Source organism: Macaca nemestrina, chromosome 14, assembly GCF_043159975.1.
Source record: "Macaca nemestrina isolate mMacNem1 chromosome 14, mMacNem.hap1, whole genome shotgun sequence".
Lineage (NCBI taxonomy): Eukaryota > Metazoa > Chordata > Mammalia > Primates > Cercopithecidae > Macaca > Macaca nemestrina.
In genome coordinates, this window is record NC_092138.1 from 81,668,982 (window position 1) to 81,695,156 (window position 26,175).

At 41.0% G+C, this 26,175-nt stretch overlaps 1 protein-coding gene across 5 annotated transcripts in view; it reads right to left on the reverse strand.

Moving 5' to 3' along the window:
- Nucleotides 1-1,971, reverse strand: part of LOC105481062 (lysophosphatidic acid receptor 1) — a 170,417-nt gene extending 168,446 nt beyond the window's left edge. Inside the window, exons 1-2 of one of the 5 annotated variants that reach the window (XM_071078146.1) lie at nucleotides 962-978; nucleotides 637-738 (exon numbers count right to left, since the gene is read on the reverse strand). The gene's annotated coding sequence lies outside the window, so the exon portion shown is untranslated. Of the gene's footprint in view, nucleotides 1-636; nucleotides 942-961; nucleotides 1,266-1,444; nucleotides 1,540-1,662 lie in introns of those variants that run through there. The other 4 variants (XM_011740347.2, XM_011740346.2, XM_011740345.3 and 1 more) reach the window with 4 other exon arrangements.
- Nucleotides 1,972-26,175: the final 24,204 nt, after the last annotated feature.

The window sequence follows — 26,175 nt, forward strand, 5'->3', positions numbered from 1 at the left end:
CGCTGTGATCATTATTTACATTTTCAATATTGATGTTTACCAATATCTATCTAACCCCATAGGAAACGACGCGTCCATAGTGAAACAAGTCAGCACCCACATTTATGAAAAAATCCACGGATTTCAACAAAAATGAAGAGGGGGGAGCAGAAGCGGAGAGCCACAACCTCAGGCCCCAGACAGCAGGCAGCAGCAAGTCCCGAATGCCTTCACTCGTAACATTTCAAAGGCCAAATGGCAGCAAAGAAAAACAAGAATAAACTTTAAATCCATTCACCACAAAGCAGTCCTACGCAAGCCAAAGGAGCCGTCGATTTCAAAACCATCAACTCAAAGCCAGGTCCCTCCCTTGCCTTACAACCTCCAGTTACTTGCTAAGCACGTTTGTTAGGCGGCTGGACAGAAACTTAGTTAAAAGTCCTCAGCCCGGTGTGAGGGGACAACCGACTCGTCAGTGGGAAACGAGAGGTGTGGGAGCCCCAGTGGCGCAGGGACCCCTCGGAGGTGCACGTCCAGCAGGACGAGGTTTTGGGAGAATTTCGAGGGCCCCTCGTAAGCCCTCCCGCGCACCCACCCCGACCTAGGTAACCGGAGGCCACCTACGTGTCACTTGGGCGGGCCCCGGGGCGCACTAACCTGGAGCGAGACAGGAGGGCCGGCGGCCCGGGCGGTTGCGGCAACTTCCCTCCCGAGGATCGGTCAGCCGCTGGGTGCGGGAGGTCCGGGGAGCCTCGCCTCCTGCAGGCCGGCTAGTAAGAACGCACGGCCACCCACCCGCGCCGCGGCCCAGCGCGCGCACTCACACTCTCTCTGGCACCCGCACGCGCGCCCCCAACCACAAAGCCCGTCCACCGCGGGACAGTGTGAGCCCAGCGCGCCGTGTGGCTAACGAGCCGTCGCCGCGGCTTCTGGCTTCGCGCCCAGGGGGCGCCGTCCCCACACGCCGCGCCTGCCCCTTTACCTGCGCTTGCCGCCGCCGCGCGTCCCGCTCCCGCCGCCCCCGGGTTGGCTTCAGGCCGCGCGCCCAGTCCCGGCGGCCCCCGCCCCGCCGCCAGCCGAGCCCGTCCCTCCGCCCGCCCCTCGGCCGTCGCCCAGAGCGAGGCCGCCCCCTGCGCCCACCCCGCCGGGATCCCGTGCTCGGCCGGGCGGCGGGGAGGGCTCCGCGGCTCCGGGCCCTGGCCGCCCCAGATCCCGCCCGCGCTCAGCAGCGGAGCTGCAGACGGAGTCGCCACTCGGGGAGCGTCAGCCGCCGGTCGGCCCCTACGGCCCGGCTTTGGCGCGCTGGCAGGAGGGGGCGCAGAGGGAGGGCCGGAGGAGCAGCGCCGACGCCAGCGTCCTCTCTTCCTCCGCCTTCCTTCTTTTCTGCTTGCTCCACGTAGCACAAGTCAGCAACTCCCGGGACCCCCAGAGTCCGCCCTCCCCGCTCCCAAGCTGGACCCCTTACCTGGCGTGGCGCCCCCAGCGCCCCTGACTTCTGCGCCCCTTCCTCCATTCATTGGCTCGACAGCCCTCGCTGGCTGCAGGGCCGGGGCTAGGGGGTGGCCTTAGCCTCCCATTCATTATCTCAGCAGCCTCCCCCGCCCCGCCCCCGAGCCGACAGACCCGCAGCGGGAGACCCGTGGCCGCCAGCTCGGGTCCCACCCCCGCCCCTCCTGAGCTCACCCCAGCGCGGGACAGCTGGCAGAACTCCGGTGGACGCCCCGGCACGGCACGGGGCATTTTCACGTTGTCGCTCTCCTCTTGCCACTCGAAAAGCTCTGGAAAACATCGCGGGGCCCACAAACCCCCGAAATGTGGCCTCTCTTTCGTGGTTCATTTTCTAAACTTTCCAGAAGGCGCAAAGTTTCTCCCAGCGCCGCCCTACACTGGAGGCTGAAAAGAACGCAGAGGCGGCTTTGCTGCTAGGAAGGTGCATACGTTTCTAGTTCTGATTTTTCACTTCACTGGATCTGTAAACCAAAGCAAGTGTGTCTGCTCCCCTAGTTCTCCATATCCATGATTATAAATTTCTCTTCCTCTTTCCCAGTGTAGCTTTGCAAGTGTAAACTATCAATTTTAGTGAGAGTAATTAAGGGCGGGGACTGCACACCTGGAGGTGTAGGTGGGCGCGGCGCGGAACTAAGGCCCAGGGATCATTCTCAGGAGAGTGGCAGCCACAGGGATTCGCCCAGGTCTTATAACAACACCCACTAAATGGGGTCTCCCTAGCCACGCCACCTCACCACACCCATCTCCCACTTCTGGCTTCCCAGGATTTCCGGAGTAATCAGAATTATCAACCTCTCGCTGCACAGCTAAGGCCACCGCATATCAAAAATAGCAGCGTGCGAGTAAAAGTTTCATAAGCCCTCGCCTTGAAATGGCACAGAGGACACAGCACGACAGCAGTAAGGCATGGGGACTCAGCAGGACTGATCCCATTGAGAGAAACGCAGAACAGCGAGGCAGGGCTATGTTGGTGGTGGCCACCCGGTAACCGTGGGCTTTGCAGAAGAGAAAGGTCACTGCAAACCGCAGTTGGACGGAAGCTTTTCAAGCCTCAAGTGAGTTATGCTGTGACGGGACCATGACCATCTCCCACCGGTGACTGCTTAGAACCTTGACCAAGCTCGTGTGGTTTTCGCAGGATGCTCAGGGCTGAGCCCTGGCTGTAAATAATTTACTATCTAAAGCTGTTTCCTTTTTAAAACAATGGTTCTACTCTTTAAAAAAAAAAAAAAAAATCGAATCTTTTTTAAAAATCCACTTTAAATAACTTTGCTTTCTATACCTTTCCTACCAATATATGATTTGTTTTATAACAATTTACTATGTGAAAAAATTGAAATTTTAGTACATGCACAGTGCTAATATGTTCATGCACAATGCTACCATGTTTGTGTACAGCATGCAGAACTGTGTATAAATACGTATACCCATGAATACAGACCACTCCTTTATCTCACAGATAATGATAGGGGTTGATACTAAACTATAAGAAATATTATATTGGGATGAATAGGCAAATGTTCACTATAAAATCTAAGTATCATATATATTGGTAAGAAAAAAATATACTCGAAAGGGTTTCCGTATGTTTTTAACCATAGCTCTACTCAATTCAGAAAAATCACTTGTTAGCTAATTTTCCTGTCTCTTTCTTCCTATACACTCTACTTACTGTCAGATTTCTTAACACCAATACTTCTCTATCTAATATAAAGAACATTTTAAAATTAATTATTTCCATGTTTGGCCTTTCCCCATAAATCAAAGGTTGGGTAAAAGGAGTTTCTTACCACTCAACTTGAATATTTTTAATATGTTGATTTTTTTTCTCTTACCTTCTTAAGGAACACAGTTGCTTCTGTTTTGACTACATATTAACTATCTTAACTACTCTGTGGCCCCTTCTAACATCAAATTGGGAGGCCTGTCCATACAAGACATGTGTATTCAAAAGTAAGCTATTTGCTATAAAACACTTCATTTCCTCTTTATTTGGCCTGCTGTGGCCTGAAATGAAATATAGAACAAATTAAAAGGTCTGCCTGGACAGACCTGTCTTCCTGACAAGCGTGGACCTGTCTGAATGAGATAGCTTCTGCAGCCAGCTTTAGATCGATAACTTTAACATTAAATGTAGGTATGTACATCCAGTGGAAAAGGACAGAGAAAATGAAATACAATACAGAATTCAGTTCATCTTCTAGATTAATCCGTAAAACCTAGCTCGTTATGTTCCAAATGAGCTACTTTTCTCATCTGTAAAATGGAATGATAGTACCAGTGCAGTCTTTTATATGGTTCCAAGTTGTCTTCTATCAAAGTAAAATAATATATTTGAGTGGGCTTCTAAAGACACTAACATTGATGATGAGGTTTCAACAGGAACAAAGAATACTTTGATAAATTTTCTTGAATGTTTTCTCCTGTCTGTAGTCCTCTTAACATTCAGACATTCCCTTTCTTGAAGAGTCATCCTGATGCTTTCTGTCCTAACCTTTCTCTCCTACCCTCTGCCAAGCAGGATTTCTTTAGATTTGTTTCTTCGAATGACTTCAGCAGAGGCAAAGAACCAAAAGACACCTGGAGCTGTCAAACATGACAAAAAATATACTTAGCCACAGTGGCTCATGCTTGTAATCCCAGCACTTTGGGAGGCTGAGGCAAGAGGAGCACTTGAGCCCAGGAGTCTGAAGCTGCAGTGAGCTGTGATTGTGCCACTGCACTCTAGCCTGGGCAACAGAGCCAGACCCTGTCTCTTTAAAAAGTTTTTACATTTTTAAATATATATATATGTTCAGCAAAATGAAGCCAGGCATAGTGGCTCCCGCCTGTAATCCCAGCATCTTGGGGGAGGCCGAGGTGGGCAGATCACTGGAGGCCAAGAGTTTGAGACCAGCCTGGCCAACATGTCTGTCTCTACTAAAAATACAAAAATTAGCTGGTATAGTGGCACATGCCTGTAGTCCCAGCTATCGGGAGGCTGAGGCATGAGAATCTCTTGAACTTGGGAGGCAGAGATTGCAGTGAGCCAAGATTGAACCACTGCACTCCAGCCTGGGCAACAGAACAAGACTCTGTCTCAAAAAAAGAAAAAGTTCAGCAAAATGAAACACTGTGATGGATATTTCAAGTTTGGGTTTTACATTAGTATCTGGAAGGACACCATAGACCTTGTCAGACTATTGATATAAGCTAGTGATCCAAGGACTATAATTTAAGAAGCATTTAGGGTGGAAAAATTGGCTGTCACTGCCTTTGGCACTATTATTTGCTCAAAAGCTTCCCCAGTCATGGCACACTCATGGAAGAGTTCTCTCTTCCTCCCTCTGTTTACTTCCCTCTGGCAAAAAGCTTTTGAAATTTTCTATTAGAGAGTAATCAAAACTATCAGCAAAACGATCTGTTGGAAACTTTCCCTCCAGTCTATTAAGGTAGAGACTGATTCAAAGACTGTGTTTTGGTGAAACAATACCCTGAGAGAACTCAGCCTTTTCGGGAAAGTTTTGCAGATGCCTGCAGGCATTGTTTTCTTCCTCCTTGAACTAGGGTATTTGTGCCTCTCCAGTATTTTTCCCCTTGGCTAGGGGGGAAAAAAAAGCATTCTCCTTAGGACACCTTTCTATTTTAAAAGGCCAGCGGCAAAAGTGGGTGAGGCAGCCCAATTTAGTAAAAAAATAATAATAATAACACTCTTTAGAGTACAGGTGGCATAAGGAGACTCCAAAAATGGAGAGAATTTGGGTTTGCGTGCAGCAGCCTCCTGCAAGGACTAGGCTGCAATGAAAGCCCCAAACAGAGTAACTCTGTGTACACGTTTTTCTTATCACATACATCTGCATGAATAATCTGGGTAATATCAGAAGTAGGTCAAGGCTAGCAAATCCTTTCTCTGTAGGCTCCCTCATCCAAAGCAAAAAAGGCTTAGATCTAAAACAGAGTGAAGACAGAAAAGGAACAGGAAAAAAATATATGGGTGTTATATATACAACTATAAAGCTGAAAATGGATCTGGATACAAAGAAATCATAGAAAGGGTCAACAAAACAAAAACCTAGTTCTATAGAACAATAGTAAAATAGATAAATTTCTGGTAAAATTGACAATGAAAAAGAAAAGAAACAAGGCTATGAATATGGAGATTATGATTACAGTTTTAGTAGAACTTTTTAAATCTAAGAAAACTATGAACATTAAAAAACTTGGCTGAAACACTTTCTTCAATAAATTGATTTTTAATTCAATAAAAGATGAAAATTAAAATAATATATGATTTTACATTTTCCTTTGTTAACAAATATTTTTTTAAATAATGATATTTGCAATATAGATATAAACTCATGCAAACTCTCTGTAGTGTAATTTAGCAAGACAGTATAGTTACATTTTGTATGATTTTAATTGAAGTACATTTATTTATTTATTTATTTAAGATGGAGTTTCATTCTCGTTGCCCAGGCTGCAATGGCACAATCTCGGCTTACCACAAACTCTGCCTCCTGTGTTCAAGTGATTCTCCTGCCTCAGCCTCCTGAATAGCTGGCATTACAGGTGTGTGCCACCATGCCCAGCTAATTTTGTATTTTTAGTAGAGACGGGGTTTCTCCATGTTAGTCAGGCTGGTCTCGAACTCCTGACCTCAGGTGATCTGCCTGCCTCAGCCTCCCAAAATGCTGGGATTATAGGCATGAGCCATCGTGCCTGGCCAGAGTACATTTAAATGTATGATAAACATATCAAGAAAATTTTACTTTATGTGCAAAATTTTAAAGTAATATAAAGCTCAATATTTTTAAAACTTGAAAAACAGCAAAATTACAGAGCTGAAATACTTTTAATAAATTATAAAATTGTATTAATTCAAAAATAATATGAATGTATTTAAAACCTTTAAATAATTTAAATTCTTATTTCTAAATAAATATGCAAAAAAGTTCAAAGTTTTGGTTGATAAGACTTACCAAATCTTCATAGACAAATAACCTCTATTCAAATGGTTGCAAAGCATAGAAAAAGAAAAAAAACACCCCAGTCCATTGTGAGCTAATAAAATTTTGATACCAAAACCTGACAAACCCATAGAAAAGAAAATACTAGACCAATCCAATAAGGAATAAAAAATGATAAATTCTACATATAGTGTTATTAAACCATGTTCAATGTGTTTTGTTTTTTGTGGTTTTTTAGTTTTTTCTTTCTTTTTTTTTTTTTTTTTTTTTTTTTTTGAGACAGAGTCTCGCTCTGTGGCCCAGGCTGGAGTGCAGTGGCGTGATCTCGGCTCACTGCAAGCTCATCCTCCCGGGTTTGTGCTATTCTCCTGCTTCAGCCTCCCGAGTAGCTGGGACTACAGGCGCCCGCCACCACGCCTGGCTAATTTTTTTGTATTTTTAGTAGAGATGGGGTTTCACTGTGTTAGTCAGGATGGTCTCGATCTCCTGACCTCATGATCCACCTGCCTCAGCCTTCCAAAGTGCTGGGATTACAGGCATGAGCCACTGCGCCCGGCCAATGTGTTTTCACAATATGCATAACAAACATGTTGGATTGAGACCATAAATGTAAAGATGGCTTAATATTAGAAAATGTGGCTGGATGCAGTGGCTAACGCCTGTAATCCCAGCACTTTGGGAGGCTGACGCGGGCAGATCACGAGGTCAGGAGTTCAAGAGCAGCCTGACCAACATAGTGAAACCCCATCTCTACTAAAAATATAAAAATTAGCCAGGCGTAGTGGCGCACGCCTGTAGTCCCAGCTATTAAGGAGGCTGAGGCAAGAGAATCATTTGAACCTGTGAGGTGGAGGTTGCAATGAGCCAAGATCGCACCCCTGCACTCCAGCCTGGGTGACAGAGTGAGACTATGGGAGAAAACAATAAATAAATAAATAAGATATATATATGTATATATATATATTTATGAAAATGTGAAAATCTAAAGTAATTCACAACTCATCTTTTTTATCTTAGCAAAGTAGGAATAGGGAGGAATTTCCTGAACATGATAAAGAGTTGCTACCAATAACCCAACTCTAGAAGCATTATTTTTAATGTTAATTCATTCAACATTTTTCTTTCAAAATTGGCAACAAAGATAGCTTTTACCATCTCCATTCAACATCATACTGAAGCCACCTGTCAATATAATAAGACAAGAAAAACAAATTAGAAGGTATAAAAGTTAGAAAACAAGAAAAGTATGATTTATAGGTTATATAGTTGTCGGCTTAAGAAATTCAAGCAAATCCAATAAAGTATCTAATAAAGAGAGCTTAGCAACATCGTTGAATATGAGATCAATATGCAAAAAAGCCACACCCCCTTAGAAAAAATAATTTTTTAAAGACCTCTCACACATATTGATACAGAACTGCTGAGCTCCTGGCTAAACCCCACCCTCCACCCTGGAACCCCTGACCTAAGTAAAAACAGCTGATCCTGAAGGGCTGGGCTTCTGGCTAAACCCCACCCTCAAGCCTGGAACCTCGGCCCTAAGGGAAAACAGCTGACCCCATTTTTCCGCTGAAATAATTGCCTTTTGGCCCACCCTGTCCCCTATCCTGTGCCCATAAAAACCAGACCAGCTGGCAGGAAAAAAAAGGAAAAGAGAAGCACAAGCAGCTGACTGGAGGGGATACAAGCAGCCAAGCAGCAAGCAAAGAAGCAACTAAGCCTCAGAGGCTATGGATAAATGTGGCTAACTTCAGAAGGTGCAGTTTCAGAAGGGAGCCCAGCCAGAGACAGCTGGGCTTCAGGGAAAGATCACCTTTTTCCTGCACCATCCCCTTTCCAGCTCCCCTTTCACTAAGAGCCACTTCCACTGCTCAATAAAGCCTTCTGCATTCATGTTTTAAACAGTTCATGTGACCTGATTCTCCCTGGACACCAAACAAGAACTGAGTGTCAAAAAAGGCAGGTGCAAGAGGCTGTCACCCTGACTCTTCACTGAGCTGTTAACACTTAGCCATCCACAGACTGCTGGCTGAGTGAAATCAGCCACTCTATTCCTGTCCACGAAAGGGGTCAAGGTCAAGGTAACAAATACCATCTCAATATTAGCAAAAAGTCTTTTAAAAAAAAAATTTTTTTTTTTCTTGAGATGGAGTTTAGCTCTGTTGCCCAGGCTGGAGTGCAGTGGCACTATCTCGGCTCACTGCAACTTCTGCCTTCTGGGTTCAAGCCATTCTCCTGCCTCAGCCTCCTGAGTAGCTGGCATTACAGTCATGCACCACCATGCCCAGCTAATTTTGTATGTTTAGTAGAGATGGGGTTTCACCATTTTGGCCAGGCTGGTTTTGAACTCCTGGGCTCCAGTGATCTGCCCACCTTGGCCTCACAGAGTGCTGGGATTACAGGCATGAGCCACTGTGTCTGGCCCATATTAGCAACAAGTCTTTATTATAACTTTAATCAAAACTAATAGAAAAGTACAGTGCCTGTATGGAAAATTATAAAACTTTATTAAAATACATAAAAAGGCCTGAATATGCACCATGTTTGTGGATGCAAAACCTCCAGTATACATAATGCAATCACTCAAAATTGCAATAGGGTTTTTCACAGACCCTGACAACTTGATTCTAAAATTCAGGGGTGAGCCTAAGAAGCCAAGAATAATCAAGAGAATTCTGGAGAAGCTTAATGAGGGAAAATTTTCCATCCAGCTATCAAGATAGTCTAAGGCTTCTTTCTCAAATTAAAAAAAAAAAAAAATGTGGTATTGGTGCAGTGGCTGATAAATAACGTAATGAAAGAGAATTCAGAAACAACTACATGTGAATGTCCAAGTCCATGCAAATTCATACATCAAGGATGATTTGCTTAAAAGAACAAAGCTGAAGACATCACGCTATCCAACTTCCAACTATACCACAGTGCTATGGTAACCAAAACAGCATGATACTGGTACAAAAACTGACACATAGACCAATGGAACAGAATAAAGAACCAAGAAATAAGACTGCACACTTACAACTATATGATCTTTGACTAACCTGACAAAAACAAGCAATGGGTAAAGGATTCCCTTTTCAATAAATGTTGCTGGGATAACTGGCTAGCCATATGCAGAAGATTGAAACTGGACCCTTTCCTTACACTATATACAAAAATTAACTCAATATGGATTAAAGACTTAAATGTAAAACCCCAAACTATAAAAACCTCTTGAAGACAGCCTAGGCAATATCATTCAGGACAAAGGCACAGGTAAAGATTTCATAATGAAGACACCAAGTGCAAAAATTGACAAATGGGATCTAATTAAACTAAAGAGCTTCTGCAGAGCAAAAGAAACTATCAACACAGTAAACAACCTACCAAATGAGAGAACATTTTTGCAAACTTTGCATCTGACAAAGGTCTAATATCCAGCCTCTGTAAGGAACTTAAACAAATTTACAAGAAAAAACAAGCAACCCCATTAAAAAGTGGGCAAAGGACACAAACAGACATTTTTCAAAAGAAAACATACATGCAGCCAACAATCATATGAAAAAAAAACTCAACATCACTGATCATTGGAAAAATGCAAATCAAAACCACAATGAGATACCATACCATCTCACACCAGTCAGAATGGTTATTATTAAAAACTCAAAGAATAACAGATGCTAGTGAGGTTGTGGAGAAAAAAAAAAAAAAAGCTTATACACCATTGGTGGGAGTGTAAATTAGTTCAACCATTCTGGAAGACAGGGTGGCAAGTCCTCAAAGACCTAAAGACAGAAATGCCATTCAACCCAGCAATCCCATTACTGGATATATACCCAAAGGAATATAGAAATCATTCTATTATAAGGACACAGGCACACATATGTTCACTGAAGCACTATTCACAATAGCAAAGACATGCAATCAACATAAATGCCCATCAGTGACAGATGGGCTGAAGAAATTGTGGATAAAGAAAATGTGGTACATATATGCCATGGAATACTATGCAGCAATAACGAGGAATAAGATCATGTCCCTTGCAGGAACATGGATGGAGCTGGAGGCCATTTTAAAAGGTTCTTAACCTTTTAAAAAATAGTGTGATGTAGAGAACTGATATTTTTTCCTCTATAAGAATCTTTAAAAAATAGTGTGACATAGGGATCTGATATTTTTTCCTCTATAAGAACCTTTTAAAAAGTAGTGTGACGTAGGGATCTGATATCTTTTCCTCTATATAAAGTGCCAATTATCTTAGTATCATGGCACATGTATACCTATGTAACAAATCTGCACGTTCTGTACATGTATCCCAGAACTTAAAGTATAATTTTTAAAAATTAATTAATTAATTAAAAAGTTACTTTGTTGTATATAAAATGAGTATTAAATAAGTATTTTTTTAAAAAAACTTCTTAATGAATTAAAAACCTAAATTTGCAAAGTGGAACTTCCAGATTTTTGGAATATCTTTATCACTTCAAGGTGGAAAAGAATCTCTTACAAAAGACACAAAAATACAAACCACAGAGAATTGCTCCTTTCTTTCAAATAAAATATGGCTTGTTCTGATATGCTGGATTTTTGCGAGATCTAGTAGCTCACAGGATGTTGGCTCAAGTTCTGCAATGAGTATTCCAGGGAATATGAACAGTATTATGTCACCCTGTGCAACAGCAGGAAAGAGGTTTTCCTACATTATGTGTATTTTATGTCATTTCTGTGTTTTGCCTTGATGGCGTAGTATACCTTCTAGGGCAAGGTGGAAGCAGCAGTGCCCATGTGCCCTTACAGCAGGCTCTGAAATATTTCTGGGTATAGACCTGTCCCTTTGAGAACCTAATCAAAGCTATAGATAAATGTAGAATATACATATTGTAGGAGAGGCCCCTAGTGACAATATCCATTGTTGCCATCTTGGACATCAGCTTCTTTTGGAGATAGTTGAGGACATGTAACAGTTCTCTCCAGTAGAATGTGAGCATAAGTGACTTCTGCCAGTTCTGAGACTACCTATGAAATCCTCCCATGGGTGCTTCTCTGTGCTGTGTGTCCCTTCTGGCTAAGATGGTGTTGCTCACACCAACTTTGGAAGCCATGAGTTGAAGATAATAAGCAGCCATAGTCCTGACACCTAAGCATCCATATGGAGTAGCACCTCTCTGCTAACATAAATAGCCAGTATGGATTCTTGTGTGAAAAAGAAATTTCCTTGATCCATTAAATTGTGAGAATCTTAGCTTAACTAATGCATATATTCACATACCTTTTGAACATAATCTTGGGGTTCAATGACACCCTGTAGCCTAGATCGTGGATGGATCAGAGAAAAGGAGAGACTCGAATGTACTGCCCCTAGAGTGAGCACTCACTATAAGTGGACAAGTTAGAGATGTGACACCTTTGCAGAAACTCTGCTTGATTGGGCACTGATTATATTGAACTGCATGACTCTGCCAAACCCCTGCATTTCTCAGAGGCCAATATATACTCTGCCAGATACAGAGACAGAGTACATTCCAGTGATTTTTTTTTAAAGGACACAAATGGAAGACTGGTTAGCAATATCAGGAACAAACTACTGATATACACAACATGGGTGAATCTCAAAACATGATGAGCAAAAAATGACGCAAAACAGTACATACTACATGATTTCATGTTTATAAAGCTCTAGAATAGAAAAAACTAATCTATGAGCATTGATTGCCTTTGGGGTGGGGATTGACTGAAAAGGCACACAAGGAAACTGCAGTTAGGGAAATGTCCTGTATATCTTGCTTTGTATGGTGGTTACATGGGTATATGTAAATATGTAAATAATATTTACATGAGTATATGTAACCACCACACAAAGCAAGATGCAGGACATTGCACTGAACATTTAAGATTGGTAGAATTTATCATTTATAAATTACACCTCAATAATATATTTTTTAATGCAAATGAGGCAGGTTGTGGTGACTCATGCCTGTAATCCCAGCACTTTGGGAGGCCAAAGCGGCAGATCACTTTAGGCCAGAAGTTCCAGACCAGCCTGGCCAACATAGCAAAATGCTGTCTCTACTAGAAATACTAAAAATTAGCTGGGTGTGGTGGCATGCACCTGTAGTCCCAGCTACTCAGGAGGCTGAGGCAGCATCGCTGGAGCCTAGGAGGTAGAGGTTGCAGTGGGCCAAGATCACGCCATTGCACTCCAGCCTGGGTGACAGAGCGAGACTCTGTCTCAAAAAATAAAAAAAAATAAAAAAAGCAAATGAAATTATTGGGGTCTATCCATACAATAATATTTCTAAAACTATTAGGGAATAATGTTCAGCCATTATATCTTTTGGGAGCTACTGTTGTGATTAACCACATATTATCACTATAACACCTAACAGCAGAAAGTGATTGTACTCCTAGGTAAAACCAAGACACACGATAAACATGTCCTAAGACAAATTATAAGAAACAAGTTAATAGTTTGTTCCTATGCATAAAGCTTGTGGTTTCTTAGAGATAGCATCCTAATTCCATGTAACCATAAAATATACTTTGATAATCAGTGTGTATGGTTTTCCTGTCTGTAGTGGGATAGAAGAATTAATTGACAGGACTCTATTTTGAGATTCTTATTCTGTATTGTCTTCTCCCTGTATTTCCACTTTTCCCTCTCTCATTGTTGCATAGTAATATACTCTGTGCTTATTGCTCAAGAAAGTATATGACAGGACAGGAAACAGAAGAGCCAAAAATCTTTACAGAAAGATTAGGAGAAAGGGATTTAAAAAGTGGTGTGAATAGACCTTAGTTCCATAGACTAAAAACAGATACTCTATAAGTGAAAGAGTGACAAACAGAGGTCTGTGTATCCTGAGAGCAGAGAGGTCATCTGCCCTGCTTCCCAGCAGTGAGGCTGGGGAGACAGCAAGACCCTGGAGAATAAAAGACTTCAAGGGATGGGAATTCTTAGGTAGATGGGCCCTAGAATAGCTTAGTCACAGATGCCCATGTCCCGTCAATGGCATAGTGGCAATGGACTTGGGCAAATGAAGTAGCAAAGTTAACCTCTAATGACCAAAACTAGCTGGACCTTCTCCAACATGTTGCAACTACAGAAAACCCTGGAATGTTGACTGACTTGGGTAGCTATGTGTAATTCCCTAAGAATGAAAGAAAACTCCAAAAAGCTGAGCTCCTGTTTTCCCACTAACTCTGAAGAATAAGGGTACCAGAGCAGGAATTTAATCCGAAATAAAGAAAAATACTCTTGCATATCTAAATTTATTGATGGAATGATTCAAATCTACTGTACTGGCCAGGTTCAGTGGCTCACACCTATAATCCTGGCACTTTGGGAGGCCGAGGCAAGAGGATTGCTTGAGCCCAGGAGTTCAAGACCAGCTTGGGCAACATGGAAAGATCCTGTCTCTTTTTTAAAAATAATTTAAATAAAGAAAAGAAAAGGAATAAGCCCACTGTATTAGTTTGATAAGGCTAGTATAACGAAATATTGCAGACTGGCTGGCTTAAGCAACAGAAATTTATTTGCTCAAAGTTCTAGAGTCTGGCAGTCCAAGGTCCCGGTGTTGGCAGGGTTGTTTCTTCTCAGGCCATTCTCCTTGGCTTGTCTTCTCGTATCTTCTCTTCATCTTCCCTAGGTCTGTGTGTATCTATGTCCTAATCTCCTCTTCTTATAGGGATATGAGTCGTATTGAATTAGGACCCATCCATATGACCTCATTTACTTTATTACTGTTTTTAAGGACCTATCTCCAAACAGACACATTCTAAGGTACTGGGGTTTAGAACTTCAAGTTAGGAATTTAGAAGGGGAAACGTTTCAGCCTATAATACCCACTAACTGTGGAGTCCTCATCCATGATTGCCAGAAATCCTTGGGCATCTCATGTCTATACCATGGAAAGATTACAAATCCCAGAGTAAGAACCACTTTGGTATAAGACATAGTCACAACCTGGAGAGGATTACTATGCAGACAAGAGGTGACTTTGCAGAAATCACTGCTAATTTGCAGAATACAAATTGACTGTAAGGAGTTTGAAACAGTAGCAGAGGACACTTTAAACCCCTTGGGAAGACGCAGTGTGATCAGAAGAAAGAAAGTGATAGCACTTGCGCATTACTAGGATTTGCTGATGAGGATACTTTATTTCCAATCTCTAAGAAAACATCTAGAAAGGAACGAGTATGAAAAGTTATCTTTGAAAACTTTTTCTGAGACTTTAGGTTTCTGAAAGATTAACAGTAGAAATTACTGGACTTCTTCCCAGAGAGAGATCTGCCCTGACTTGTAGAAATTTAGATTGAGAGAGCATGAATCTGACCATTAGGGACAAGTTTTGGCAAGTGTATTAAACTGAGTGCCATAATCAGTTCCAAGATGAACTTGAATGAACACAATCCTCCCCTTCTATAATTTCTTTCTTTTTTTTTTTTTTAGGACAGATTCTCGCTTTGTTGGCTAGGATGGAGTGCAGTGGCACAATCTAGGTTCACTACAACCTCCACCTTCCAGGTTCAAGTGATTCCCCTGTCTCAGCCTCCCAAGTAGCTGGGACTACAGGTGTGTGCCACCATGTGTGGCTAATTTTTGTGTTTTTAGTAGAGACAGGTTTTCACCATGTTGGCCAGGCTAGCCTCGAACTCCTAGCCTCAAGTGATCCACCTGCCTCAGTCTCCTACAGTGCTGGGATTACAGGCAGGAGCCACTGTGCCTGGCCCCCCCCCTTCCATAATTCTTCCAACAGGCAAAGGAGAGGGAAGAGCTAGAATTACTGCTTATCTTGTCAAGCAGGAACACTGAGTCAGCCTTTGTTAGCAGCGCTACCAGTGCTAACACAATGAACAAATGAATGAAGTGGCCACCATGGCAAAGAGGGAGGCTGCATGGGCCCAAGAGCATGGGTTTCCACTTACCAAAGCTGATCTAGCTAGAGCTACTTCTTAACCTTCAAACTGCCAACAACAGAGACCAGCTCAGCCCCTAGATTCTTTGATGAGACCAACTAGTAACTTGGTAGCAAGATTGCTAGGTTGGGCCTCTTCTTTCTGGATGAATTAGTAGTTCATTTCCTTAGGAATAGACACCTAGTCTGGATATGTCATTTCCTTTCCTGCCCTTGGGGCCTCAGCCAGTATCGCTATCCAGGGCTTCTGGAATGCCTGACCTACAGGCATGGAATACCATGCAACATTCAACCCGGGCATTTAGTTTACAATGAAGAAGGTGTATATGGGCTTATCACATACTGCACCATCCAGAAGTTTCCTACTAACGGATGGAATGTTGCAATGAAGATGCAGCTAAGGCACCAACTTGGGACAGTATCTGGCAAGAATACAGAACTGTTTTTCAGGATGCAGTATATGCATTGGATCAGGGATGTTTATGCAGTGCTTTGCCACTAACAGGAAAAATACGTGGGTCCATGGACCAAGAAGATGGAAGCAGAAGTGACCCCACTTAACATCACTGTCAGTGACTCCCTGCAGCATCTCATGCTTCCCTTCACACAACTTTGGGCTCTTCAGGGTTAGAGGTTCTGCGCTCTTGCAAAGTTCCCATTGAACTACAAGCCATGGTTGTTGCCTGGGCAAATTGGTGTCCTTATGCCTAGAAATCAGCAGACAAGTGCAATCACCATCCTTTCAAGAATAATCCACCCTGATAATTAACAGGAGGAGATAGGGCTGCTGTAATTAAATGGGGGCAGGAAGGAAGATGTATGAAACTCACAGGGCCCACTTGGGTGCCTCTTGGTACTCTCTTGTCCAACTATGGCTATGAATGGACAAATATCACAACTAAAGAAGAGTACGGTTATGAAAACACAGACCTGTGAGGAATGAGGGTTTGGGTCACACCATGAGGTACATTAGCAAGACCGGCAGAGGTGTTCACTGAGGGTTTAGAGAATTAGCATATATAATAAGGGAAGAAGAGGCTGAGTACTATTTTTGATCCTGAGACCAACTATTGTGATGAAGCCTGACATCCATCCTGCTAGTCTTCCTCTTCTAAGTTTTCCCTCAGGAAAAGAGGCCCATCAGACACTTGGAGGTGCTGCTACCTCAACAAGTTTGGAGAAATAGCTCCACACGGAGCAAGGGGTGGACTATAGAAGATATGGAAATGTGCCATTCAGATCTCTTTCAAGAAAGCACACTGACCAGCTGCAAATAATGTAGTTAGCTAATAGCCCATGGTATTTAGCGCCTTCAGGGTCCTGTGTAGCTTCGGAAGTGGGTTCATATTCCTCTTGGGGCATCCTTTCAGTCAATAAATGAGCAAAGAGGTGATAGCCGAGGTTATGTTCTTCTCATGGTGTACCATGCCCAATGACTGAGCAAGGGCCCAGTGAGAAGTTTCTCTGATGGACCATCTTTGCCCCCAAGATCCACGTTGGGATAGCAAAGACTTTGTAAGGTCTGTATCACGATCTGATGGCATCCCCTGCCCTATCCTGCTTCTCTACTTTTTCCATTCACAGATGTTACTCACCAGTGAACCCTCTGCACTCCTAAATCTCCCCCATCTACTTCCTGAGAACTCACCCTATAACAAGTCTTTTCCATAGCTACTATCCTATTGATCTTATATTTATCTTAAAATAATTTTCATGTAATAATCTTTTTGTTGAGATTTCAAATTGCCTGAACTGAAATTGTTATGGTATTTGCTTACTGTACTTTACCCCTTTGTTTACCCTAGTACTGTAAATACTTTAAAAAAAAAATTTGCAAAATCAGATCCAGGATGTATTTATCAATGCAGTTCATTTTACTCTTGTGTATCTCATTAATTATTTTGCTTAGAGTCAAATCTTTGGGTTTAACTACTGACTTCCTTGGGTTTATGTTGTTATCCTCTTTCTTTTCTGGTGCTGAACACTCAGTTAATTTTTTTTCTTCCTTTTTAATAATTTTTTATTATTTATTTATTGGGATAGAGTCTCACTCTGTTACCCAAGCTGGAGTGCAGTGGCACAATCATAGCTTACTGTAACCTCAAACTAGACTCAAGCAATCCTTCCATCTCAGCCTCATGAGTGGCTAGGACTACAGACACATGTCACCACACCTAGCTAAATTTATTTTTAATTTTTTATAGAGATGGGGTCTCACTACATTGCTGGTCTTAAACTCCAGCCTTGAAGCGATTCTTCCTCCTGGGCCTCAAAAAGCACTGGAATTACAGGCATGAGCCACTGCACCCAGCCCTTAATAATACTTTTTAAATGCTCTCAACTTGGTATACGACTCAGTTGCTTGGGCTAGTCTTTACATTTTTCAACAAGGCCTCCTGGGTGTTGCTATGGTCTGAACATTTGTGTTGCCCACAAATTTATATGTTGAATTCTAATCACCAGGGTGATAGTATCAGAAGGTAGAGCATTTGAGAGATGATTAAGTCATGAGGTCTCTGTGCTTATGAATGGGATTAGTGCCTTTGGAAAAGAGGCCTCAGAGAGGTGCCCTGACCCCTTTCACATGTGAAGACACAGCAAGAAGGTACCATCTGTGAACCAGGAAATGGGCCCTCATCAGACACCAAATCTGCTGTTGCCTTCATCTTGAACTTCCCAACCTCCAGAACTGTTTTAAATAAATGTCTTTTGTTTAAAAGCTACCCATTTTAGTGTATTTTATTATAGCAGCCCAAATGCACTCCAGCAATGATCTATATTTTAGTCTCGGCACATCTTTAAATGTTTTTTTCCCTTAAAAAACTATGTTGGAACTAAGAAACCCCTTCAAATCTACACAAATAGGTCTTTGTGTAATAGGATTATAAATAAATATATAAACCTTCATAAAATAGGTTCAGGAAAGTTTTCTTCTACCATACACTTAATTGTTGCTTTTGCTCATTTCAGTCTTCTTCGAGAATAGCCTTATCCACATATTGGCTCTGAGATCTCTGTTCCCCATTCAGTCACTCACTTGTCATTTTTATCTCTTTGCCTTTCCCCATTGCATCCTAGGAGAGCTTATAAACTGTAAAATTCACATTACTAACTATTATCCAGAACATTTTTATATTTAATTACTCCAATATAGATTATTTAGAATGCATTTTAATTTTTCTCAGATGTCTCCGTTTTGTCTTCCATTTTCTTTTTCACCTTATCTGGTTATCTTTTTAAAAAAATCTCTCATGCTGTTAACATTTTGTATCAACCTGCCCTTTTCACAACCTGCCTGTCCAATTTATTTAAAACCACTTTTTTGCACTCCGTTAAATATACCTACCTCAATATCTAGCACTTTCTAGTTACACAGTAAATACTTGTTGAATTAATTAATTTTAAATGAACAATTGAACCTTAGACTGTAGGTCAAGTTCCATAGTAAATGGAAAAGATGCTATGCTAACAAAATTGGCAGTGCATCCAAAGGAAAATGAAATGTCTTTACTTTTTGTGTTCCAAGTTTTATTCAAAGTCTGTTTTTAACGTGTAGTTTAAAAAAAGTATCCCAAATTTAAACCTGTTTAGTAGTAATAACTGAGTATCATTAATCCTGGATCCAGCTTATGTAATAAAGCACTTCTTTTTTAAAAAAATTGTCTTGAAGAAAAAATTTCTCTCTGAAACATTGAAATCTCCTGCTCACTTTCTTGCACTCTATGAATATATTTGAAGCTACTTCTTTTTGTGTTTTGCTGGGAAAAGGTCTGAATTTGAAACATTAACAATAGCACAGTTAAAAAAAAAAGAAAAGAAAAGAAAACTCTTCTGGTCATTTTAACCAGCCACAAGTGGCCAGGGTAAACTTCCTTCATGAAAGCTTCTTGCCTAGAGGTGGAACTGGGTCATTATATCTGTACAATAACCACCCCTACAAACAACATATGAATGCCAGATGGTTGGAACTGTTCCATTAAGAAACTGATGTCTTCATTGTTTGGAATTTGATTTTGTAGCTTTCTCCATATAGTGATTTGATTGCAGCATTTGGAAGCTTTGAAAGCTTTCCCATAAATTATTCCACCTCTTGAATGTGAAACTAGGGTAGGCTCATTAGCCTGTTTTTCCATTAGTATGCTACTTCCACCTTCTTACTCAGAAGCGGATAATTTAGGCAGAATTCATAAAAAGAAAATGTGGGTTTTGTGCTTTGGTTGTTTCTTCAAGGAACTTGCTACTGCATATTTCTCTCACTTTAAACTTTTTATTTATTTTATTTTGTTGTTGTTGTTTTGTAGAGATAGATTCTCTCTACGTTGTCTAGGGTAGTCTCAAACTCTTGGCCTCAAACTCCTGGCCTCAAACTCCTGGCCTCAAGCAAGCCTCCTGCCTCAGCCTCCCAAAGTGTTGAGATTACAGGCATGAGGTTGAGATTACACTTCACCCAACCACTTCTTTCACTTTGTTCATTGAATATTTATGTAGGAATTTTCATGAAAAATAATATAATAATCACTAACAAAGTTCTTACTATGTCCTTACCTGGCTCTTATATTACTTTCAAGTTCTTACACTACTCTAAACATTTTATACACATTAACTCCTATAAGCATCACAACTCTGCGAAGTGAGTACTGTTATTATTTCCATTTTATTGAAGAATAAGGAATACTGAAGTCAAGTAACTTACCTAAGATCAAGTAGGCAGTAAGTGGCAGAACTAGGATTTTGATACAGTCTGTGTTCTTAGCCACCCCACCACACACCACATTGTCGAAGTCCCAACTAATCTATCTTGTTCAAAAGAACAATGGTAAAACAAAATTCTCTGCTCCCCTCTTAGTCCTCATCAATATGAACAGAGCCTTGGTATTATTGTAACAAATGGCTTGTCTATTCCAAGCCTTAGAGAAAACCCTACGGTATATAGCCACGTATCGATAGGTACAGTCTTTAAAGAATCTTGGAGAGCCGGTCAGGCACGGTGGCTCACGCCTGTAATCCCAACACTTTGAGAGACCAAGGTGGGCAGATCACGAGGTCAGGAGATCGAGACCATCCTGGCTAACACGGTGAAACCCCGTCTCTACTAAAAACGCAAAAAATTAGCCGAGCGTGGTGTCAGGCACCTGTGGTCCCAGCTACTCGGAAGGCTGAGGCAGGAGAATAGTGTGAACCTGGGAGGCGGAGCTTGCAGTGAGTCGAGATGGCACCACTGCACTCCAGCCTGGGTGACAGAGCGAGACTCTGTCTCAAAAAAAAAAAGAAAAAGAAAAAAAAATCTTGGAGAGATCCATTATTCTGTTTATTAAATGAAGGGTTTCTTTATCCCTAAAATTCTTTACAACCTATTTTGCTATGACTCTTGGTGTTCCCCATTTTCTTAAAGTGAAACATGAAATTTTAAAAAATATCCATCTGCAGAAGAAATAAAGTGTGGCATGAAGTTACAGAAAATGGAAGTGACCTATAAAATCAACACTACAAGGAGTTTTGCAACATGGTCATTATTGTGATATTATTCAGGGATCAGTAGGTCCTAGTGGGAAGACATATGCCTGCCCCGAAAGTGAAAGAACATGAAAGTGAAGACATGATAACCACAAACACTTGGAATAAGACACTGCAAGAGGAAGACTCAGAGAAACTCAGTAGTTTAAAGGGATTTCGAGAACATCCTTACTCAAAGGCAAGTATTTAAGAGTCATCCTAAGATTAGCCAGATGTGTCAACTCCATAGGAAAATGGATGAGAGTGGTGGACATTTGTTGTTATTTTGTTGCCTACAATCCAAGCTCCCTTCTGCTAACAGTATCTTGATCTTCCTTTCTACTACTTTGTGTGGTCTTAACCTTTTGCTTTTTATGGGTGCCTATAATGTGGATGATGTGGTACTGACCATTCAGAACATTCATGTGATCATGGAATTGAAAAGTTCTAACATGTACCAGTGATCAAGTCAGAGTCATTGATCTATGCTAATGATCTTGGGTACTTTCACTTGAGCTGATGAGAAAGTGGTATATGCTCTTTTCTTGCTAGAATTAGGGCTGTTGAGGTCAGGTGCAGTGGCTCATGCCTGTAATCCCAGCACTTTGGGAGGCTGAGGCAAAAAAAAAAAAAAATAGACAGGTGTAGTGGCATGTGCCTGTAGTCCCAGCTACTTAGGAGGCTGAAGTGGGAAGATCACTCAAGCCCAGGAGGTTGAAGCTGCAGTGAGCCATGATCATGCCACTGTTCTAGCCTGGGCAACAGAGTGAGACCCTGTCTCAAAAACTAATGATAAAATAAAATAGAATTGGAGCTGTGAAACCAAAAACTTCAAATGTTGGAGACTGCCATGACTGAGAACTTGCCAAAGGGGTAAGCCAACACTCAGAAAAGTAGTTTTAGAAGACATATCCCGATAACCTATTTTGAACCCCTGGATCAAGCTGTATCTCTTGTCTGTTCCTTGAACTTTTACATTGCATAGCGAATACATTCCCATTTTTATTTCAGAGTTTTAAATTTTCCCTTGCTGTCTAAGGAGTTCCAACAGAAGGAAGAGAACCAAGAGTCCCTGGCCCCTTTGGGGAGAATTTCTCCATTTTCCTTTGTTAAGGGAAACAATGGAGCACTTGAAGAAGGCTCTGGAGAGAACAAGAGTTGGGATTTGAGGATATCCCTGAATAGACTTTCTTCATTCAGGGTATTTAAATAAATAGCCTGGATTGCTACCTTTTAGAACATGAGAAAAAGTATTCTGCACTTTCGCACAGAATCTTTGGGGATGAAGGGGAAAAAAAATTATTTCAACAATTTAAAAACCAGTTTTATGGTGGTAAAAAAGAGGTTCCATTTGTGCTCCTGCACCAGACTTCAGAGACTCACCTTTTGGCTTGTGAGCCACACAGATGACTTTGGGCTCTTAGAGAAACATTATTGACCAGGCTTTACATACTTTTAAAGAGATCTGTTTCCTATCAACTGCTAGTGGTCACCAGAAATCTTTCCTTCTCCTCTTGCCTAGTAGTGGAATTTTAGCTAGGCACATAGATATTCAGCTCTAGCCTCCATTTCCCAACCTACTTTGCAACCAGTTATGGTCATGTGATTAGTTCTCATCAATGGAAATGGAACAGGTGTGTGAAAGAATGTGAGTAGAAGAGATGTCTGCAGCAGCTTCTATATCATTTGCACGAAAGGAAATTGCTTGCCCTTCATCACTGTACTTTCTCCTTCTAGCTTGATCTAATTTCACCCAGTTAAGATAACACCATAGGGATTGAAGAAGCAACAAGATGGAAGAAACAGTGTCCTTAAATGACTAATTGAAGGTAGGAGAGCTGCCCCACCAACCTGGACTACTCACCACTAGACTGATACTTGACAGAGAAATACATTGGTATACTATTTAAGTGCCGGTATTTTGAGGTACTTTTTTTTTATAGCAGCTTGACATCTATTCTAATACTCCCATTTTCTGAATCTTTCACCACAGCCTTCTCTCCTTTCTCATAAAAAGGGGAGGAAAGAAGGGAAGAGTCCCACAAAAGAGTATTAAACATAATCCAACAAGACTGTTAAGGAAGCCCATGAAGGGAAGGGAAGAGAAGGGAAGAAAGGAGGGGAGAGGAAGGAAGGGAAGGGCAGGAAGGAAAGGAGGGAAGAGCCCCACCAAAGAATATTAAACACAATCCAACCAGATTGTTAAGGAAGCCCATGAAGGGAAGGCAAGAGAAGAGAAGAAAGGAGGAGAGAAGAGGGGAGGGAAGGGAAGGAAAGAAAGGAGGGAAGGGCCCCACCAGAAAATATTAAACACAATCCAACCAGATTGTTAGGGAAGCCCATGAAGGGAAGGCAAGAGGAGGGAAGAAAGGAGGGGAGAAGAAGGGAGGGAAGGAAGAAAGGGAAGGAGGGATAGGTCCCCACCAAAGAATATTAAACACAATCCAACCAGATTGTTAGGGAAGCCCACTGGTGCTGATCATTCTAATCCTCATTCATAAGTAAAAGTTCAGTGAAAAATCACCAGATGACGGAAAAGAATAAGCCACAAGAAGAGAAAAGGAATTTTTTTTTAAATCAGAAAAAATGGCCTCAGTGGGAACAATGGTAATGAAGAAAACTAAATAAGGCCTTTAAAAATTTTAAAGTGGCATTTCCAATAAGATCTTTTGGATAATGCATAAATACAATAAAAAACATGTTTCCATTAGAATGTATTAGAAAGTAGTAATTGGAAAAGAAGAATGAATTCTAATAGATTTAAAAACATGACTGCCAACAAAGAAAAGCAAAACCAATTAAGCAGCAAAAGTCTGGAAATCAAATTAATGAGTTAGAGTCACTGGCATACATTGTTCTTCTAGAACAGAGTATAACCATGGCAGCATTGTGATGGCATCATGAACATTTAGTTAGAAGACTTGAGTTCAAATCAAGCTCCACTCCTTTTTAGCTATTTAGCCTCATACTGCTTTAGTTAACCTTTCTAGGTGTCAATTTTCTCACCTATTATATTGAGCTAGTAGTACCTCTGTTATTGAATTGCCGTGAGGATTAAATAAGGTAATCTATGCAAAATTCTAGATGTCTGACATAAAATACTTAATAAATGTTAGCTATTGTTATTAATATAAAGCAAAGATATGGGAGATCAACTGCTTTATGGCAACTGATATGATGCTGAGTATAAGTTTTCAAATTTTACAAAAGTGAGTAATTAAGGTTGACAGCTGAAAATAAAGAGCTTCCAAGTATGCACTTTCTAAAGAGAGATGCTAAAAAGTGGGGGCAGACTTACAAGCTGTAATAAGAGATGGCGTAATATGTCCTAGCTATTAACAACACTTTTTCCCCCAACCCCAGTTTATAATAAGAGAAAGCAGAAAGGTAAGAGTTTTCAGAAAGTTCATGTAAATGACTACATGTGCTTCTCATTGATTGTACATATTACCTCATGAAACCACTACTAAGCCATGGACATAGCAGACATATCAGGGAAAGATAATGTTTGTAACTAACTCCTGTTCCACCTGACTCTGGTCCAAGATGTTGATGAGACCTGGAAAATATAAAATAAAAGTGAGGCTACCAGTGAAATGCACCATTCATTGTAAAGTCCAAGGGTCTCTCTTGACAACTTGCTCTGGGACAGTTTTAGGTGAGGAATTTGACTGAAGAGTGGAGTAAGAAAAAAAAAAATCAGAGATAGAGGTGGATCTTTAGAATAAATAGAATTTAAGGGACATATTGGCCAATTTCAATGCTTAGATATTAGTTGGATTCTCATACAAATAAATTATATTTTGAAAAATGTACCAGACATGATGGCTCACATCTGTAATCTTAGCACATTGGGAGACCGCGGCTGGTGGATCACTTGAGCTTAGGAATTTCAGACTACCCTGGGAACCATGGTGAAACCCCATCTCTGTGAAAAATATAAAAATCAGCTGGGCATGGTGGCATGCACCTGTAGTCCCAGCTACTCGGGAGCCTGAGGTGGGAGGTTGGCTTGAGCTCAGGAGGCACAGGTTGCAGTGAACTGAGATTGTGCCATTGCACTGCAGCCTGGGCAACAGAGCAAGGCCCTATCTCAAAAAAAGAAAAAGAAAAAAGAGAGACAATTGGAATATTTGAATTGTAATTGAGTACTTCGTGATATTAAGAAACTATTATGAATTTTTAGGTGTGATAACACGATTATGTTTTAAAAGAATTCTCTTTGAGATATTCACTGAAATATTTAAATGTAAAATGATATGATGTCTGAGATTTCTTTCTAAATAATTGAAGGACACATGGATGGTAGCAATAAAAACAAGTTTGAACATTTTTTTAAAGGTTGAGTGAATTTAAAAAGTCTGCTGTTTTTAAGAAGCATGCCTAGAATGAAAAGAAAACAGAAGTTTGAGAATAAACAGGATGGGAAAGTACTAAGCCAAATGCTAATTTAAAAACTCATGGGTGGCATTATTAAGATCAGATTAAGTAATATTCAAGGAAAAAATTAAATGAGGTAAACATGGACAGTTCATAGGAATACACAACATAATTTATCAAAAAGCTACAGTAGTGAACCTTTGAGCTTCAAGCAATATTGCCTTAAACTATCTAAAGCAAAAATTATTAGAAATACAAGGAGATTTTAATACAGTAAAACAAAGTACAAGCCAATCTGACATAAGTATAGATTAAAATGTTTGAAAGGCAACATTATATAGATTCCATTATTATGAAATTTAAAAATAAGTATATACAATTAATTTTAGGTGTTTAAAAGTGACTTGTAATTTTATTCATCAATCGTACCAAAATGTGGTCAAAATGTTAAAAAAAAAAAAGACATCTTAATAAAGATAGTAGAGTCCCATTTTAGACCTTGGGGATACGATAATATACAAAACACAGCTCTCCCTCAAGCTTCTGTTTTAATGGGAGGAGACAGAAAATTGACTAATAAGTGATATGTCAGGTAGCAATAAGTGTTGTGAGTGCTCATTTTAGATAAAGTGATCGGGAATGAGGTTTTGTAAAGATGGCCTTTGAAGAGAGACCTGAGGAAAGCAGATAAGGAGGTGAGGAAGGGACAGGAGTGCACATTCCAGGTAGAAAGGAAGGCAAGTGCAATAGTACTGAGATGGTAGTTTGCTTCCCTTATTCAATGAACAGCAATGAGGTCAAGGTCATAGCTGGAGAGAAAGGAGTAAGGGAAAGAAGGCTGGGAGAGAAAGTCAGAGAAAGTTGGGTGTGGTGGGAGTTGGTGTGTATATTGTGGTAGAGACCACAGAGGGCCTTGCAGCCTATGGGAAGGACTTTGGATTTTCCTCTGAATGAGATGGCAATCTGGTAGGTTT